The sequence below is a fragment of the Bos taurus genome, chromosome 11 (genome assembly GCF_002263795.3).
Source record: "Bos taurus isolate L1 Dominette 01449 registration number 42190680 breed Hereford chromosome 11, ARS-UCD2.0, whole genome shotgun sequence".
Classification (NCBI taxonomy): domain Eukaryota; kingdom Metazoa; phylum Chordata; class Mammalia; order Artiodactyla; family Bovidae; genus Bos; species Bos taurus.
Window position 1 is genome coordinate 106,280,988 of NC_037338.1, and position 19,632 is coordinate 106,300,619.

At 45.3% G+C, this 19,632-nt stretch overlaps 1 pseudogene; it reads right to left on the minus strand.

Annotated features, from left to right (window-relative positions):
* Window positions 1-7,334: 7,334 nt before the first annotated feature.
* LOC132346532 (frizzled-3-like) lies at window positions 7,335-8,682 on the minus strand (annotated as a pseudogene).
* Window positions 8,683-19,632: the final 10,950 nt, after the last annotated feature.

Genomic DNA, 19,632 nt, shown 5'->3' on the forward strand with positions numbered 1-19,632 from the left:
CTCTTTGCGGTCCCGTGGACTGTAGCCTACTAGGCTCCTCCATCCATGGGGTTTCCCAGGCAAGAGCACTGGAGTGGGTTGCCATTCCCTTCTCCAGGGGATCTTCCCGACCCAGGGATCAAACGTGGGTCTCCCACATTGCAGGCAGACACTTAACCGTTTGACAGAGAGAAAGACGTACAGCAAAGTGGATCAGTAACACACACACACATGTTCACTGGTGCTCACTCCTGTCCATGGGAGGAAGGATCTCCCTACAGAGGCAAAGCCAGAATCTCTTAGTTGAGTTCAGTCGCTCAGTCGTGTCTGACTCTTTGCAGCCCCATGAACCGCAGCACGCCAGGCGTCCCTGTCCATCACCAACTCCCGGAGATTACCCAAACCCATGTCCATTGAGTCGGTGATGCCATCGAACCATCCCATCCTCTGTCGTCCCCTTCTCCTCCTGCCCTCAATCTTACCCAGCATCAGGGTCTTTTCCAATGAGTGAGCTCTTTGCATCAGGTGGCCAAAGTATTGGAGTTTCAGCTTCAACATCAGTCCTTCCAATGAACATCCAGGACTGATCTCCTTTAGGATGGACTGGTTGGATCTCCTTGCAGTCCTTGGGCCTCCTGCGAATTCCTGCTTAAGGCAGTTACAGAGGTTTAATGGGATGGATCCACGTGAGGCTTCTGTTCAGTTATGCAGGGAGAACAGAACAGTGAACACAGCAGGGCACACCGTCCTGTTTTCCAGCCATCAAGACGAGAGGCTGCCCACGCATAACGGCTCTCCCCCAAACTTCCACATAAGAAGGTGCACGCAGGGAGTGTGCATACACAAAGCTTCAACCAGTGTGATGGAACCTGGGATTCCTTCACCAGTCAGAGGCACTGACATCACTTCACCGAGGCTGAGATGTGATCACACACCAGGAAGCTACTTAGATGTGCCCGTGTGTCAGCAAGTCTACAGGTGACTCAGCTTGCATGGGCAGCCCCACAGAACTGTCCACGCAGGTATTCAGAAGCTCTTGTTTTCCCATCCCAGAGTCAGGTCGCACTGAAGCAAGGAATACGTTTAGGTGGGCTCAACTCCCTACTCTATCAGAATACGTTTAGGCGGGCTCGGCTTCCTAGCTGTGTCATGTGGGCCCGAGGAGCAGTCTGGACAGACAGCAGCGTCTGGAGCCCCAGTGAAATTACCTAGAGAGTGAACCAAAGGGTCCTCACTTCGTTGGGTGGGCTGAGGCTTCCGATGGCAAATCGGGCAATCAGAGAGGTGGTCCCCTTCTCCAGAAAGGAAAGTGTTAGTCACTCAGTCACGTCCAGCTCTTTGTGATCCCATGGACTGTAGCCCACCAGGCTCCTCTGTCCATGGGATTATCCAGGCAAGAATACTGGAGTGAGTAGCCATTCCCTTCTCCAGGGGATCTTCCCAACCCAGGGATCGAACTCAGGTCTCCTGCATTGCAGACGGATTCTTTACTGTCTGAGCCGCCAGGGAAGCCCCCTTTCTCCAGGGATTGGGAAGTACGAAGGAGGGAGTTGTCCTTCCGAGGAGGGAAGTTGTGGGGGAGGGACGAGGTGAGGGGCTGTGTTGAAATGAAGGTGCACAGACTGGATCCAGACATTGTGGGGAAGCTGGTGTCCCCCTGCTTCAGATCCTGATGGGTGTTTATCCTCAGGTCTGCAGACGCGTGCAGGTCCAGCTGGGATTTGGTGCTTCCTTTAGACGTGACACTGGGCCTGGAGCCTCCTCCCTGGAGTTGGGTGGCACAATGGCTAGTCACCAGGCCCTCGCAGTGCCCTTCAGGCGAGGCTGGAGGGGGTCCTTTTAGGGGTGCCTTTTCTAGGACCTCCGGCCTCTGGGGCATGGTGTGAGGGTCTTGGTCTTCCGAGAGGGCACGGCAAAAGGGGTGCTCTGCCAGAGCCCAGTGATTTTTATTCTTTGAGTTTTTTAAAAAGTCAATTGATGTATGATTGATTTACAACGATATGTTGGTTTCAGGGGCACAGCACAATGTGGCTCTCTGTGCTAGAGCAGGTCCTTGTTGGTGATCTCTTTTCTGTACAGTCGTGTGTATGTTAATTCCAACTGGTTACCTTCTTAAACTTTTTATTTTTTTGCTGCACCACGCGGCACGTGGGATCTTAGTGCCCCAGCAAGAGGTCGAACCCAGGCCCTTGACAGTGAGAATGGGGATTTCTAACCACCGGACGACCAGGGAGTCCCCTGCTGGTTATTCTCAACAGCGGCAGTGCAGAAACGTTTCTCCCTTTCTCAGCTGCGGATCAGAGAGGCAGAGCCACGTGCGCTGGGTGTTCTGTTCCGGGGAGAACAGACCCCATCAAACCCGTGCAGATAGGTCCACTGTCATGAAAAGCTGATATTCAATAAGAGTTTCAGAGCTCTTGGGGGATCAGGTAGGGAGAAAAATGTAAATGTCAACCTTTGATGCAAGGATGCACTTTACCGAAGCGTAAGGTATAGAGTGCTTAGGGCTTCCCAGGTAGTGCTAGTGGTGAAGAACCCGCCTGCCAAATGCAGGAGACGTAGGGGACTCGGATTCAATCCCTGGGTCGGGAAGAACCCCAGGAGGAGGGCATGGCAATCCACTCCAGGCTTCTTGCCTAGAGGGTCCCATGGACAGAGGAACCGGATGGGCTACAGTCCGTGGGGTCGCAAAGAGTGGGGCACGACGGAGCGACTGAGCACGCGTGCACATGCAGACAGCTTAAAGGAGAGGGGAAAGGGGCACATGGTGTCTGGAAAACAAAATATAAAGGCAGTTGGTTTTCCGTGAGGCTTTTACAAACGCTTACGCAGTTCAGTCCTATGAATTCAGTTCAGTTCATTTCAGTCGCTCAGTCATGTCCAACTCTTTGCAACCCCAGGGACTGCAACACACCAGGCCTCCCTGTCCATCGCCAACTCCCGGAGTTTACTCAAACTCAGGTCCATTGAGTCAGTGATGCCATCCAACCGTCTCATCCTCTGTCGTCCCCTTCTCCTCCCACCTTCAATCTTTCCCAGTATCAGGGTCTTTTCAAATGTCAGCTCTTCGAACCAGGTGGCCAAAGTATTGGAGTTTCAGCTTCAGCATCAGTCCTTCCAATGAACACTCAGGACTGATTTCCTTTAGGATGCACAGGTTGAATCTCCCTGCAGTCCAAGGGACTCTCAAGAGTCTTCTCCAACACCACAGTTCAAAACCATCAATTCTTCAGCACTCAGCCTTCTTCACAGTCCAACTCTCACATCCATACATGACCACTGGAAAAACCATAGCCTTGACTAGACAGACCTTTGTTGGCAAAGGAATGTCTCTGCTTTTTAATATGCTGTCTAGGTTGGTCATAACTTCCCTTCCAAGAGGTAAGTGTCTTTTAATTTCATGGCTGCAGTCACCATATGCAGTGATTTGGGAGCCCCCCAAAATCAAGTCTGCCACTGTTTCCACTGTTTTCCCATCTATTTGCCGTGAAGTGATGGGACTGGATGCCATGATCTTAGTTTTCCAAATGCTGAGTTTTAAGCCCACTTTTTCACTCTCTTCTTTTACTTTCATCAAGAGGCTCTTTAGTTCTTCTTCAATTTCTGCCGTAAGTGTGGTGTCATCTGCATATCTGAGGTTATTAATATTTCTCCTAGCAATCTTGATTCCAGCTTGTGCTTTATCCAGCCTGGCATTTCTTGTGATGTACTCTGCATATAAGTTAAATAATCAGGGTGACAATATACAGCCTTGACGTACTTCTTTCCTCATTTGGAACCAGTCTGTTGTTCCATGTCCAGTTCTAACTGTTGCTTCTTGACCTGCATACAGATTTCTCAGGAGGCAGGTCAGGTGGTCTGGTATTTCCATCTCTTTCAGAATTTTCCACAGTTTATTGTGATCCACACAGTCAAAGGCTTTGGCATAGTCAATAAAGCAGAAATAAATATTTTTCTGGAATTCTCTTGCTTTTTCGATGATCCAGCGGATGTTGGCAATTTGATCTCTGGCTCCTCTGCCATTTCTAAATCCAGCTTGAACATCTGGAAGTTCACGGTTCACGTACTCTTGAAGCCTGACTTGGAGAATTTTGAGCATTACTTTGCTAGTGTGTGAGATGAGTGCAATTGTGTGGTAGTTTGAGCTTTCTTTGGCATTACCTTTCTTTGGGATTGGAATGAAAACTGACCTTTTCCAGTCCTGTGGCCACTGCTGAATTTTCCAAGTTTGCTGACATATTGAGTGCAGCACTTTCACAGCATCATCTTTTAGGATTTGAAATAGCTCAACTGGAATTCCATCACCTCCACTAGCTTTGTTCAAACTGGTGCTTCCTAAGGCCCACTGGATGTTGCATTTCAGGATGTCTGGCTCTAGGTGAGTGATCACACCATCGTGGTTATCTGGGTCATGAAGATCTTTTTTGTATGGTTCTGTGTATTCTTGGCACCTCTTCTTATTATCTTCTGCTTCTGTTAGGTCCCTACCATTTCTGTCCTTTTTTGTGCTCATCTTTGCATGAAATGTTCCCTTGGTATCTCTAATTTTCTTGAAGCTATCTCTAGTCTTCCCCATTCTGTTGTTTTCCTCTATTTCTTTGCACTGATCACTGAGGAAGGCTTTCTTTTTTTCTTTTTTCTTTTGGTAAGAAGTGCATTTATTCAGATACAGAGAGAAGCACACTCCACAGAGTGTGGGCCATCGCAGAGGGTGAATGTGGTGGCCTGAGGAAGACTTTCTTATCTCTCTTTCCATAGTTCTTCAGGCAGTCTGTCTATCACATCTAATCCCTTGAATCTATTTGTCATTTCCACTGTATAATTGTAAGTGATTTGATTTAGGTCATATCTGAATGGTCTAGTGATTTTCTCTACTTTCTTCAATTTAAGTCTGAATTTGGCAATAAGGAGTTCATGATCTGAGCCACAGTCAGCTCCCGGTCTTGTTTTTGCTGACTGTATAGAGCTTCTCCATCTTTGGCTGCAAAGAATGTAATCAATCTGATTTCAGTATTGACCATCTGGTGATGTCCATCAGGACGTTTGGAATCCTCCATTTTAATGGCACCCCTTAAGGTGGACTAACTTAAAACAAAATTCCCCTTTACAAACATAATGCATGACTTAGCAAGATTTCAACAAATAGTAACAGAAAGCACGTTTTCTCCTAGGAGTTTTGGAGTATATTTCTATATTATAAAAAATCGAGGGCATTTGCTATTTTAATGTTTCTTTCTAGTTATTTATTTGCTCCATAGTTAGGGGTTTAGCAGTAGGATCCTAAGAAGATTGATTTTAAAGGGGCAGGTTTCCACAGCGGACAGGAGAGGACAAAACTAGGGTGGTGGAGTCAGATGCAAAGGGGTGGAGTCAGATACAAAGCGGGTGGAGTCTGAGAAGAAGGAAATGGAGAAGACACAAGAGGGCGCCAGAGACAAACCCGCTGGGGGAAGGGATCTCAAGGAGCCTGAGGCTTCAGAAACTTCATCCTTGGTGAGGACTTTGCTGTCTTCTGGGGAGTGCGGCAGTGACATTATTTGGGGGATGAGCTAACTGGAATCCAGTGATTTGTTTTATTCCTTTTGGAATCTGGTCTAGGACTCCAGCAACTTTCTTGGGTTTCCAGAACTTAGGGAAAAGGGATCCTGGGCAACCGAACTCTCTGAGGGTGGCCCTCCCTCAGGGGCTCCGGCAGGTCCATGTTTAAAAGCTTGAACCCTGACAGGCTCTCCCCCCGCAACATGTTCATTTTTTATAAAGTGGGCCAAACAAACTAAAAGTAATCTGGAATTAAGATGGCCATTACAGGGAACTTTCAGATCAGATCAGATCAGATCAGTCGCTCAGTCGTGTCCGACTCTTTGCGACCCCATGAATCACAGCACACCAGGCCTCCCTGTCCATCACCAACTCCCGGAGTTCACTGAGACTCATATCCATTGAGTCAGTGATGCCATCCAGCCATCTCATCCTCTGTCATCCCCTTCTCCTCCTGCCCCCAGTCCCTCCCAGCATCAGAGTCTTTTCCAATGCGTCAACTCTTCGCATGAGGTGGCCAAAGTACTGGAGTTTCAGCTTTAGCATCATTCCTTCCAAAGAAATCCCAGGGCTGATCTCCTTCAGAATGGACTGGTTGGATCTCCTTGCAGTCCAAGGGACTCTCAAGAGTCTTCTCCAACACCACAGTTCAAAAGCATCAATTCTTCGGCGCTCAGCCTTCTTCACAGTCCAACTCTCACATCCATACATGACCACAGGAAAAACCATAGCCTTGACTAGACGGACCTTTGTTGGCAAAGTAATGTCTCTGCTTTTGAATATGCTATCTAGGTTGGTCATAACTTTCCTTCCAAGGAGTAAGCGTCTTTTAATTTCATGGTTGCAATCACCATCTGCAGTGATTTTGGAGCCCAAAAAAAGAAAATCTGACACTGTTTCCACTGTTTCCCATGAAGTGATGGGACCAGATGCCATGATCTTCATTTTCTGAATGTTGAGCTTTAAGCCAACTTTTTCACTCTCCACTTTCAGTTTCATCAAGAGGCTTTTTAGTTCCTCTTCACTTTCTGCCATAAGGGTGGTGTCATCTGCATATCTGAGGTTATTGATATTTCTCCCGGCAATCTTGATTCCAGCTTGTGTTTCTTCCAGTCCAGGGTTTCTCATGATGTACTCTGCATATAAGTTAAATAAACAGGGTGACAATATACAGCCTTGATGAACTCCTTTTCCTATTTGGAACCAGTCTGTTGTTCCATGTCCAGTTCTAACTGTTGCTTCCTGACCTGCATACAGATTTCTCAAGAGGCAGGTCAGGTGGTCTGGTATTTCCGTCTCTTTCAGAGTTTTCCATAGTTTATTGTGATCCACATAGTCAAAGGCTTTGGCATAGTCAATAAAGCAGAAATAGATGTTTTTCTGGAACTCTCTTGCTTTTTCCATGATCCAGCAGATGTTGGCAATTTGATCTCTGGTTCCTCTGCCTTTTCTAAAACCAGCTTGAACATCAGGAAGTTCATGGTTCACATATTGCTGAAGCCTGCCTTGGAGAATTTTGAGTCTTCCAAACTCATTTTTCTTAAGATTCAATTGGAGCACTGTGGTTCTAAAATTGAACAAAAGGAATGGGATATTTATTTTTATTGGTACCTGGAAATTTGCGCACATTTGGAAATTTCCAGGTACCAATGAAAATAAATATCCCATTCCTTTTGTTCAATTTTAGAACCACAATGCTCCAATTGAATCTTAAGAAAAATGAGTTTGGGAAGACCTAAAGTTCCCTGTAATGGCCATCTTAATTCCAGATTACTTTTAGTTTGTTTGGCCCACTTTATAAAAAATGAACACGTTGCGGGGGGCAAGCCTGTCAGGGTCCAAGCTTTTAAACATGGACCTGCCGGAGCCCCTGAGGGAGGGCCACCCTCAGAGAGTTTGGATGCCCAGGATCCCTTTTCCCTGAGTTCTGGAAACCCAAGAAAGTTGCTGGAGTCCTAGACCAGATTCCAAAAGGAATAAAACAAATCACTGGATTCCAGTTAGCTCATCCCCCAATAATGTCACTGCCGCACTCCCCAGAAGACAGCCAAGTTCTCACCAAGGATGAAGCCTTGACCCAGAAAGGATGAAGCCTCCACGTAAGAGGATAAAGCCGTTCCAGAGCCCGAACAAGTCAGAGAGCTCAAGACGCAGAAAGAATGGAGTGTGGAGTCCAAGATGAGACCCAGGGAAGTGATGAGCATGAGGGGCTCGCTCAGTTCCAGGGTCCATAGTCTCTTGGGGCTCACCTCCTTCAGATCCCACTTCTTTTTTTTTTTTATTGTCACCTTCAATTTTATTCATCACTAAAAGGATGATGGTCAGCGTTCCAGGGATGCCCCATGCACTGGCATGGAACAGCAGGGCTTTCTTCTCAATAGCTTCACTACCCCACTTTGGCACAGCTGCCAAGAACCATGTGATGGTAAGAATCACCCACCAAATGCTGCCAGCCATAGTAAAAAAAATGGAGTATCATAAAAAGCATGATACAGGCTTTGTCATGAGATCCTTGGGTCACTGTGGAAGCCTTATACTGTGCAGGGCTGGATGCATTGTGGGCGACTCGGTCCTCAAGCAAAAACCCAATAAAGAAAATTAATGACACCATCATGCAGCAGACGGTGTAAATTATAATGGGTCTTTCAGGATACTGGAATCTTATCATATCAATCAAAAAAGTTAAAAAAGTAAACAACATGGCAGAGAGGCAAATGACGGAAATCAATCCTATGAAATACAGAGCAAATGAAAGCTCTTCTCTCCTAAAGTACATATTTGGACAGGGAGGTGAACAATCACCCATGTGCAAAAAGGAACAGCCAAGATCAGGATCAATTTTCAACTCTCAGGGACACCAAAAGCCAGAGTCCCTCACACTGCCACTGAGGCTCCTTCAGTAGGATCGCCAGCTAAATTCAGGCCCACCAGCCGAGGACACGGCTCACCACAATCTGGGAACCTCCATTGCTAAAACTGCCATCTGTTGGTCATAGTGATTCTGAAGATTGGGCATGAAGGCAGTGTTATAAGGCAAATCTTGGCACATCCTCAGGGTAATAGGCTCAAAGAAAACAAACTGTGCCCACCTGTTTGGCCCACAAACATAGTCAAGGGCCACAGATAGCAGACGACCCAACTCATAGCCACGCTTTCTCGATTGAATGGGATTCAGATGATCAGGCCTACTCAATATGTATTTTAGATCTTTGTACACCTACAGGTCTCAGCTTGAAAGTACTTCTTCTATCTTACTGTTAAGTTCTTCAAACAGAATTACTCTGTACTGCCAGAGGTTTGTTAGCTTGGTCTCACAAAAGGCGTTTGTTTTTGGTTTCACAATATGGGAAAAGGACATCATCTTGCCTCTTCTTTTCATTTTCTTACATCGGGTACCATGTGGCCAACGTGTCAAGTTGATCAACCACATTCCCAAACAACAGATTCCATCTTAGGAGAAGAGCTATTTCTTCCTTTGACTGAAATATTGCACACCTTGGGGCCAGGCTCCCCGGGGGCTGCGTGCTGGCCGGGGGCGGCCGCAGGTCCCTCAGGTAAATGGAGCCTGCAAGGACCCCAGATTCCACTTCTGACACCATATAGATCAACCTTAATAAGTGATAGCCAGTTATTTTACCAGCAGAAGCAAGTTTATTCGAAAATAGCAGAGGAGTTGCAATTCAGGGTATTAGAAGTATGATATACCAAAGGCAAATCCGGAGAACAAGACGGGGAACTTGATGTCATGGGGAACAGGGCAGCTTGGCAGGGGCCATGACAACCAAAGAGCCCATCTGGAGGAGAGGCAGAGCGACTTCCTGACCAGGGGCAAAACCGGCGCCCTCTGCATGACACAGCCTTACCAGAGTACAGAGTGCAGAGCTTTAACCGCTGCACCTTCAGGGAAGTCCTTGTCAGATTCTTTGAAAAGCCTTTTGGGATTTGATCAGAATTGCATTGACTCTACAGGTCAATTTGGGGAATAACGACCCCTTTACACTATTTTGCACTTATTAAGGCCTGATTGAATGTCTTTCAGTAGAGTCTGTAATTTGCCGAAGACAGGTCTTGCTCATTTTTGTTTGACTTATTCTCAGAAACAATACATTTTTGGTTGGTATTGCTGTGTAATATAACATACATCAAGAAATGTCTATAAAACAAAACATATGTCTGGTGGGAAGTCCAGTGGTTAGGGCACAGTGCTTTGACTGCCATGGCCCAGGTTCAGTCATTGGTGGGGAAGCTAAGATCCCGCAAAACCATACAGTGTGGCCAAAAATAAAATAAAATACAGCTTCACTGTAAAGCAAACACTCTTGTGCTCACCATCCAGGCCGAGAAATAGGACACAGCCAGTCTCTTGGACGAGCTGGCCTCCCCTCTACTCACTGACCCCCCACGCCTGCCCCACGCCCTCTCCCCACCCTGCTCTATGACACCCAACTCTCAGGATAATTACCATCTCGTTTTCTTCATACTTTAGCCACCTAAATTTACAGCCTTAATCAGTCTGGTTGAGCTTCTATTTTATGTTGTAGTTTTCTTGTCTGTTTATTTAAAAAAAACAGTTTGAATGAGGTATCATTTCCATGCCACAAAATTTACCCATTTTAAGTGGACAATTAATTGATTTTTAAAAATAAAATGGGCGAGACTAGAAATCTCTTCAAGAAAATTAGAGATACTAAGGGAATATTTCATGCCATGATGGGTACAATAAAGGACAGAAATGGTATGGACCTAACAGAAGCAGAAGATGTTAAAGAAGTGGTGGCAAGAATACACAGAAAAACTATACAAAACAGATCTTCATGACCCTGATAACCACAATGGTGTGATCACTCACCTAGAGCCAGACATCTTGGAGTGTGAAATCAAGTGGGCCTTAGGAAGCATCACTACAAAGTTAGTGGAGGTGATGGAATTCCAGTTGAGCTATTTCAAATTATAAAAGATGATACTCTTAAAATGTTGCATTCAGTATGCCAGCAAATTTGGAAAACTCAGCAGTGGCCACAGGACTGGAAAAGGTCTGTATTCATTCCAATCTCAAAGAAAGGCAGTGCCAAAGAATGCTCAAACTACCGCACAATTGCACTCATCTCACACGCTAGTAAAGTAATGCTCAAAATTCTCCAAGCCAGGCTTCAAAAGTACATGAACTAAGAACTTCCAGGTATTCAAGCTGGATTTAGAAAAGGCAGAGGAACCAGAGATCAAATTGCCAACATCTGCTGGATCATAGAAAAAGCAAGAGAGTTCCAGAAAATCATGTACTTCTGCTTCATTGGCTATGCTAAAACCTTCGACTGTGTGGATCACAACAAACTGGAAAATTCTTAAAGTCATGGAAATACCAGATCACCTTCCCTGCCTCCTGAGAAACCTGTATGCAGGTCAGGAAGCAACAGTTAGAACTGAACATGTAACAACGGACTGGTTCCAAATAGGAAAAGGAGTATGTCAAGGCTGTATATTGTCACCCTGCTCATTTAACTTCTATGCAGAGTACATCATGAGAAACGCTGGGCTGGAAGAAGCACAAGCTGGAATCAAGATTGCCAGGAGAAATATCAATAACCTCAGATATGCAGAAAGTGAAGAAGAACTAAAGAGCCTCTTGATGAAGATGAAATAGGAGAGTGAAAAAGCTGGCTTAAAGCTCAACATTCAAAAAACTAAGATCATGGCATCCAGGCCCATTTTCATGGCAAATAGATGGGGAAGCAATGGAAACAGTGATAGATTTTATTACCTTGGTCTCCAAAATCACTGCAGATGGTGACTGCAGCCATGAAATTAAAAGAAGCTTACTCCTTGGAAGAAAAATTATGACTAACCTAGACAGCATATTAAAAAGCAGAAACATTACTTTGCCAACAAAGGGCCATCTAGTCAAAGCTGTGGTTTTTCCAGTAGTCATGTATGGATGTGAGAGTTGGACTATAAAGAAAGCTGAACACCGAAGAATTGATGCTTTCAAACTGTGGTGTTGGAGAGGACTCTTGAGAGTCCCTTGGACTGCAAGGAGATCCAACCAGTCCATCCTAAAGGAAATCAATCCTGAATATTCATTGGAAGGACTGATGCTGAAGCTGAAGCTGCAATACTTTGGCCATCTGATGCAAAGAACTGACTCATAGAAAAGATCCTGATGCTGGGAAAGATTGAAGGTAGAAGGAGAAGGGGATGACAGAGGATGAGATACAGTTGGTTAGCAGCACCAACTTGATGGACATGAGTTTGAGCAAGCTCCGGGAGATGGTGGAGGACAGGGAAGCCTGGCGTGCTGCAGTCTGTGGCGTCAAAGAGTCTGACACGACTTAACAACTGAACAGCAAGAATTGATTTTTAGTAAGTTTGCAGAATTGTGCAAATATCGCCACAATTCAGGTTTAGAATGTTTTCATCATCCAGAAAGCCATCCTGCTCATCTTCCACGAGTCCCTGTTTCCACCTGTTTCTCTGAAAACCACTAATCCTCTTTCTGTCCCTACAGGTTGCCCTTTTGAAAATGCATTTCATGCAAATGGAATCTTCTGTGGTTTTTTGTGTCTGATTTCTTTCACTTAGCATGTTTTTGAGGTTCACCCGTGCCCTAGGACATACTGGCAGATGCTGTCTTTCTTTCTATTGCTAAATAGGATTCCATTAAATGGATCAAAGGCACTTCCTTTACTCACTCACCAGTTAATGGACATTGGCACTGTTTCCATTTTTTGGCTTCTATGCATAAATGGTGCAAGAAACATTAGCCAAAAATTTATTTGTGTGGACCTGTGTTTTTATTTATCTTGAACCAATCTCAAGGAGTGGGACTCTGAGTCATATAAATTTTTGTGTGTGTCATTTTGAAAGAAACTTCCTATCTGCTTTCCAAAGTGACTGCCGTTCTTCATCCCACCAGCAGTGTGTGAGGTGACGGTTTCTCTGAGTCCTTGCCAAAGCTTGTTACTGGCAGTCTTTTTTGTCGCTGATACTAGTGTGTGGCTTCAATTCGCATCCCCCTAACAGCTAGTGCTGCTGACCATTTTCCATGTGCTTATCAGCCATTTCTATCATTGGAGATGTTTGCCTCATTATTGACTTGCAAGGGGTCTTCATATAGTCTAGCTGTAAGTCTCTTTACCAGCTACATAATTTGTAAATATTTTCTCTCAGTTTTTTAAAATAATTTTAAAATGTTTTGTTTTTTAGATTTTTCTTGAAATATAGCTGATTTCCAATGTTGTGCTAGTTTCAGATGGACAGCAAAGTGGTTCAGTATATGTGTATTCTTTTTTAAGATTCTCTCCCATTAAGGGTTATTACAAGATACTGGGTAGTGCCCTTAAAAATGTCTTTTGGAGTACAGAAGTTTTTAATTTTTATAAAGTGATATTTATTAATTTGTTTCTATGCTGGATCATGCTTAATCCAGGATCGTAAAGATTCGCTGTTTTATTCCATGTGGCTTTATGGTTTTAGCTCTTATATTTAGGTCTGTGAATAACTTCTGTACTAATTTTTGTATATACTGTGAGGTGAGTAATCCAAGTCTATGCCCCAACCACTAACGCTGAAGAAGCTGAAGTTGAACGGTTCTATGAAGACCTACAAGATCTTCTAGAACTAACACTCCAGAAAGATGTCTTTTTCATTATAGGGGACTGGAACGCAAAAGTAGAAAGTCAAGAGATACTGAGAGTAACAGGCAAATTTGACCTTGGAGTAAAGAATGAAGCAGGGCAAAAGCTAATAGAGTTTTGCCAAGAGAACACACTGGTCACAGCAAACATCCTCTCTGAACAGCACAAGAGATGAGTCTACACATGGACATCACCAGATGGCCAACACCTAAATCAGATTGATTATGTTCTTTGCAGCCAAAGATGGAGAAGCTCTGCTAAGTTGCTTCAGTCGTGTCCGATTCTGTTCGATCCCATAGATGGCAGCCTACCAGGCTCCCCCGTCCCTGGGATTCTCCAGGCAAGAACACTGGAGTGCGTTGCCATTTCCTTCTCCAATGCATGAAAGTGAAAGTGAAAGTGAAGTCGCTCAGTCGTGTCTGACTCTTAGCGGCCCCATGGACTGCAGCCTACCAGGCTCCTCCATCCATGGGATTCTCCAGGCAAGAGTACTGGAGTGGGGTGCCATTGCCTTCTCCGGAGAAGCTCTATACAGTCAGCAAAAACAAGACCGGAAGCTGACTGTGGCTCAGATCATGAACTCCTTATTGCCAAATTCAGACTTAAATTGAAGAAAGTAGGGAAAATCACTAGGCCATTCAGGTATGATCTAAATCAAATCCCTTACTATTATACAGTGGAAGTGAGAAACAGATTCAAGGGCTTAGATCTGACAGACAGAGTGCCTGATGAACTATGGATGGAGTTTAGTGATGTACAGGAGGCAAGGATCAAGACCATCCTCAAGAAAAGAAGTGCAAAAAGGCCAAATGGTTGAGGAGGCCTTTACAAATAGCTGAGAAAAGAAGAGAAGCGAAAAGCAAAGAAGAAAAGGAAAGATATAAACATTTGAATGCAGAGTTCCAAAGAATAGCAAGGAGAGATAAGAAAGCCTTCCTCAGCGATCAGTGGAAAGAAATAGAGGAAAACAACAGAATGGGAAAGACTAGAGATCTCTTCAAGAAAATTAGAGATACCAAGGGAACATTTCATGCAAAGATGGGCACAATAAAGGACAGAAATGGTATGGACTTAACAGAAGCAAAAGATATTAAGAAGCAGTGGCAAGAATACACAGAAGAACTGTACAAAAAAGATCTTCATGACCCAGATAACCACAATGGTGTGATCACTCACCTAGAGCCAGACATCCAGGAGTGTGAAGTCAAGTGGGCCTTCGGAAGCATCATTACGAACAAAGCTAGTGGAGGTGATGGAATTCCAGTTGAGCTATTTCAAATCCTAAAAGATGATGCTGTGAAAGTGCTGCACTCAATATGCCAGCAAACTTGGAAAACTCAGCAGTGGCCAAAGGACTGGAAAGGGTCAGTTTTCATTCCAATCCCAAAGAAAGGTAATGCCAAAGAAAGGTAATGCCAAAGAATGCTCAAAGTACTGCACAATTGCACTCATCTCACACACTAGCAAAGTAATGGTCAAAATTCTCCAAGCCAGGCTTCAAGAGTACGTGAACCATGAACTTCCGGATGTTCAAGCTGGATTTAGAAAAGGCAGAAGAACCAGAGATCAAATTGCCAACATCCGCTGGATCATCAAAAAAGCAAGAGAGTTTCAGAAAATCATCTACTTCTGCTTTATTGACTACGCCAAGGCCTTTGACAGTGTGGATCACAACAAATTATGGAAAAATTTTCAAGAGATGGGAATACCAGACCACTTGACCTGCCTTTTGAGAAATCTGTATGCAGGTCAGGAAGCAACAGTTAGAACTGGACATGGAATAACAGACTGGTTCCAAATAGGGAAAGGAGTACGTCAAGGCTGTATACTGTCACCCTGCTTATTTGACTTATATGCAGAGTACATCATGAGAAACGCTGGGCTGGATGAAGCACAAGCTGGAATCAAGATTGCCAGGAGAAATATCAATAACCTCAGATATACAGATGACACCACCCTCATGGCAGACAGTGAATAAGAACTAAAGAGCCTCTTGATGAAAATAAAAGAGGACAGTGAAGAAGTTGGCTTAAAACTCAACATTCAGAAAACGAAGATCATGGCATCTGGTCCCATCACTTCATGGCAAACAGATGGGGAAACAGTGGAAACAGTGACAGACTTTATTTTTTGGGCTACAAAATCACTGCGGATGGTGATTACAGCCATCTGTAATTAAAAAACGCCTACTCCTTGGAAGAAAAGCTATGACCAACCTAGACAGCTTATTAAAAAGCAGAGACATTACTTTTCCAACAAAGGTTCATCTAGTTAAGGCTATGGTTTTTCCAGTGGTCATGTATAGATGTGAGAGTTGAACCATAAAGAAAGCTGAGCACTGAAGAATTGATGTTTTTGAACTGTGGTGTTGGAGAAGACTCTTGAGATTCCCTTGGACTGCAAGGAGATCCAACCAGTCCATCCTAAAGGAAATCAATCCTGAATATTCATTGGAAGGACTGATGCTGAAGCTGAAACTCCAATACTTTGGCCACTGATGTGAAGAATTAGTGATGCGAAGAACTGACTCATTTGAAAAGACCCTGATGCTGGGAAAGATTGAAGGCAGGAGGAGAAGGGGACAACAGAGGATGAAATGGTTGGATGGCATCACTGATTTGATGGACATGAGTTTGAGCAAGCTCTGGGAGTTGGTGATGGACAGGGTGGCCTGGCACACTGCAGTCCGTGGAGTCACAAAGAGTTGGATATGACTGAGTGGCTGAACTGAACTGAACTGTGAGGTGAGAGTCTAAATTAATGTTTTTCCCTGTTGATATCCAATTTTCCCAGCACCATTCTTTGAAAAGACTATGCTTTCTTCATTGATTTATCTTGACACCTGTGTCACTTAGGGTTCAACCAGAGAAAAAGAATCAGTGGGGGATATGTATTAAGGTATTTGTTTCTAGGAATCGGCTACAAGATGGCTAACTAGACAAGTTAAAACAACTTAGAGCAGGTGTTGGAAATGGCAGGCTGAACCTCTGGCATGAGTTATCCATGGATAGAATTTCTTATTTTTCAGAGAAGCCTCAGCTGTTCTCTTAGGGGCTTTTAAAGAACTGAATTGGACCCACTCCAGTATTCTTGCCTGGGAAATCCTACGGACCACGGAGCCTGGTGGGTACAGTCCACGGAGGCTGCAGGTGAGTCAGACACGACTGAGCGACTAAACAATAACAGGTCGTGTAGGAGCCTTTGCTTTACCTGGAATCAAGTGATTATGGGCGTCATCTACAAGTTGCCTTCACAGCAACACCTAGGTTATGTTAGGTTATGTTTTGATTGAATAACTGGGGGTTGTAGCACGAGCAAGCTGACACAGTACTGTCTCTCCTGGGACACCTGGTGGTCTAGTGGTTAGGACTGCACAGTCCCCCTGCAGGGGCGTGGGCCGGACCCCTGCTCTGGGAGGTAGGGTCCAGTAGACCATGTGGTGTGGCGCCCCCACCAAAAAAGTGAACAGAAACAACCACCAAACTGGCATGGTACTTCCGTAAAAAATTAATTGGCCGTTAATGTACAGATTCGGTTTTGTAATTTCAGTTCTTTTCCATTGATCTGCATGTCTGACCTTATGCCAGAAGAGCATCTGTTTGATTCTTTAAGTTTGTGGCCAATTTTCCAATCGGGAAATGTGAGTCCTTCCACTTTGTTCTTCCTTTTCGAGATTTTCGTTGTTGTTGTTCTTCTGGGTCCTTTGCCTTTCTATGTAATTTTAAGGTTGTGTGTGCTAAGTCAGTCACTTCAGTCGTGTCTGACTCTGTGCAACCCTATGGACTATAACCTGCCAGGCTCCTCTGTCCACGGGATCCTCCAGGCAAAAATACTGGAGTGGGTTGCCGTGCTCTCCTCCAGGGGACCTTCCCAACCCAGGGATCGAACCCAGGCCTCTTATGTCTCTTGCATTGGCAGCCGGGTTCCTAACCACTAGCACCACCTGGGAAACCCAATTTTAAGGGCCAGCTTGTCAATTTCTGGTCATCCCTAGTGGCTCAGCTGGTAAAGAATCTGCCCGCAGTGCAGGAGACCTGGGTTAGATCCCTGGGTTGGGAAGATCCCCTGGCCAAGGGAATGGCTATCTGCTCCAGTATTCTGGCCTGGAGAACTCCATGGACTATACAGTCCATGGGGTTGCAAAGAGTTGGACACGCTGAGTGACTTTCACTTCGCTTGTCAATTTCTGGGGAAATAAAAGCTTCCAGGTCTTGATGGAAGTCGCAATGAGTCTAGAGATCAGGATGGGGATAACGGCATCTTTTGCATTTTCTTTGCTGGGGCCACTTTGGGTCTTAGTTGCGGCATGAGAGGCCTGCGTTGTGTTATGCAGGGCCTTCCATCCTGGCTCACGGGTTCTCTAGCTGCAGCACGAGGGCTTAGCTGCTCCACAGCATGTGGAGTCCTCCCCAGCCAGGAACTGAACTTGTGTCCCCTGCACTGGCAGGCGGGTTCTTAACCACTGGATCACAAAGGATGTCCGTCTTGGTATGTTTTAGACAGCAGGCTTTTTTTCATAAGAGTTCTTTATCAGGTAAGTCTTGCTGATATTCTCTCAGTCTGTGGCTCGTCTTTTTATTATCTGGACAGTGTTTTTCCCAGAACAGAAGGTTTTAATTTTAATGAAGTAATGAGTTTATCGATTCTTTCTTTCATGGATTGTCCCTTTGGTTTTGTATATCAAAAGTCATCGCCCAACCAAAGGTCATCTAGATTTCCTCCTGTGTTATCTGGAAGAAGTTTTGTAGTTTTGCATTTTACCTTGGCGTCTGATCCATTATCAGTTACTTTTTATGAAGGGTGTGTTTTGGGTCTAGATTAACTTTTCTTTTCATGTGGATGTCCAGTTGTTCTTGACAGAATCTTGTGGATTTTTCATTTCAGCTGTGTCTTTTATCTCCACATTTTCCATTTGCTTATTTTTTTTGTCTTTGAATCACTTATTACAAAGAAATATTATTTTCAGTCTTGAAAGTTTTAGAACCAAAGCATCTTCTCTGACTGAAGAAATGTTTGCAAACAGTGAAAAGTGATGGCAGTCCACAAAAGCATTTTGAAGATCCAGAGGCGAAGCCTCAGAGTTGCTCTGGAAGCGTCAGTGGCTGAGATGAAGGGTCGCACAGCAACGTTTTCTTTAGAATGCCAAGCTGGGAGTCAGCTCTTGCTGCACGAAGATCAGTCAAAGCCAGAACGATGGAGACTGCAGTGGAACTTGGGGACGCACCTGGGTCTTTCTGGTGTGAAGCTCTGCACACAAACCCTGACTGCCAGGGAAGACGGCAGCCGGAGGGGGCGCTTGGGTCCCCTGCAGCCTTGACGGACGAACTGCGGCCTTCGGCGGCAGTTGCAGTACTCAGTGCTTCCAGAAGGGGTCAGTACAGCCCGGGAAGAGGAGCGCCCGCAGCCAGATTCCTCCGCGCTCAAAGCTGTGCAGATTCATTCGTAGGTGAACACGCGCCCTCCGCGTGTTGCTCTGGGGCTCGTCTGTGACCTTCGGCAGCGTTTCTGCTACACGATGTGCCAGAGGAGAGGAAGGGAGACTTGCCCAGCGCCTGGTGACTATCCGGGCGTGTGAACTGGTGGTCTCCACCCTCTCGCCTTTGGAGGCTACTGGGTGGTTATTGCTATTGCTAAGTTACTTCAGTCGTGTCCGATTCTGTGCGACCCCATAGACGGCAGCCCACCAGGCTCCCCCGTCCCTGGGATTCTCCAGGCAAAAACACTGGAGTGGGTTGCCATTTCCTTCTCCAATGCATGAAAGCGAAAAGTTAAAGTGAAGGCGCTAAGTCGTGTCCGACTTAGCGACCCCCATGGACTGCAGCCCACCAGGCTCCTCCATCCACGGGACTTTCCAGGCAAGAGTACTGGAGTGGGGTGCCATTATAGGGTTCCTCAATTTTTTTTTCTAGAAGTGATGGGATTATGCACCCAAAAGAGCATTGTGTGGGTACCTTTTCCAGGAATGTACAAAATGCGTGGAGTTTTTCTCGGAATGAACGTCTCCTTTTGCAGGTTTTGAAATAGTCCACAGTCGCTGAGGGCAAGTCCGGCGACACATTTGGGATTCAGGTGGTAAAGTTATGGGGCTGACGTCGAGGTGGGTCTTGAAGTGGTTCCAGTTCGAGGGCTTCGGCCTCACTGGGGTATGCACAAGATGTCAGGTGGGGGAGCGCAGTCTGCTCCACCTGGCCTCCATTTGTGCTGTAGCCTTTTAAAAATCATTATTTATTTTATTTTTGGCTTAGTTGCATGGCATGTGGTATCTTAGGTCCCTGACCAGGGGTTAAGCCTGCAAGCCCCGCATTGGAATCCGTGTCTTAACCTCTGGACTGCAGGGCAGTCACCTGTGTGCTGTGGCATCTAATCCCACGTTGACATTCCGAGTCTCAGACTGGTGGCAGCAAGGGAGCAGGTGCCCTTTTTAGCTCTTCTTTGTGCTTGTTAATAATTCAGTACATGTTGTTGTTGCTGCTTTGGTTGCTAA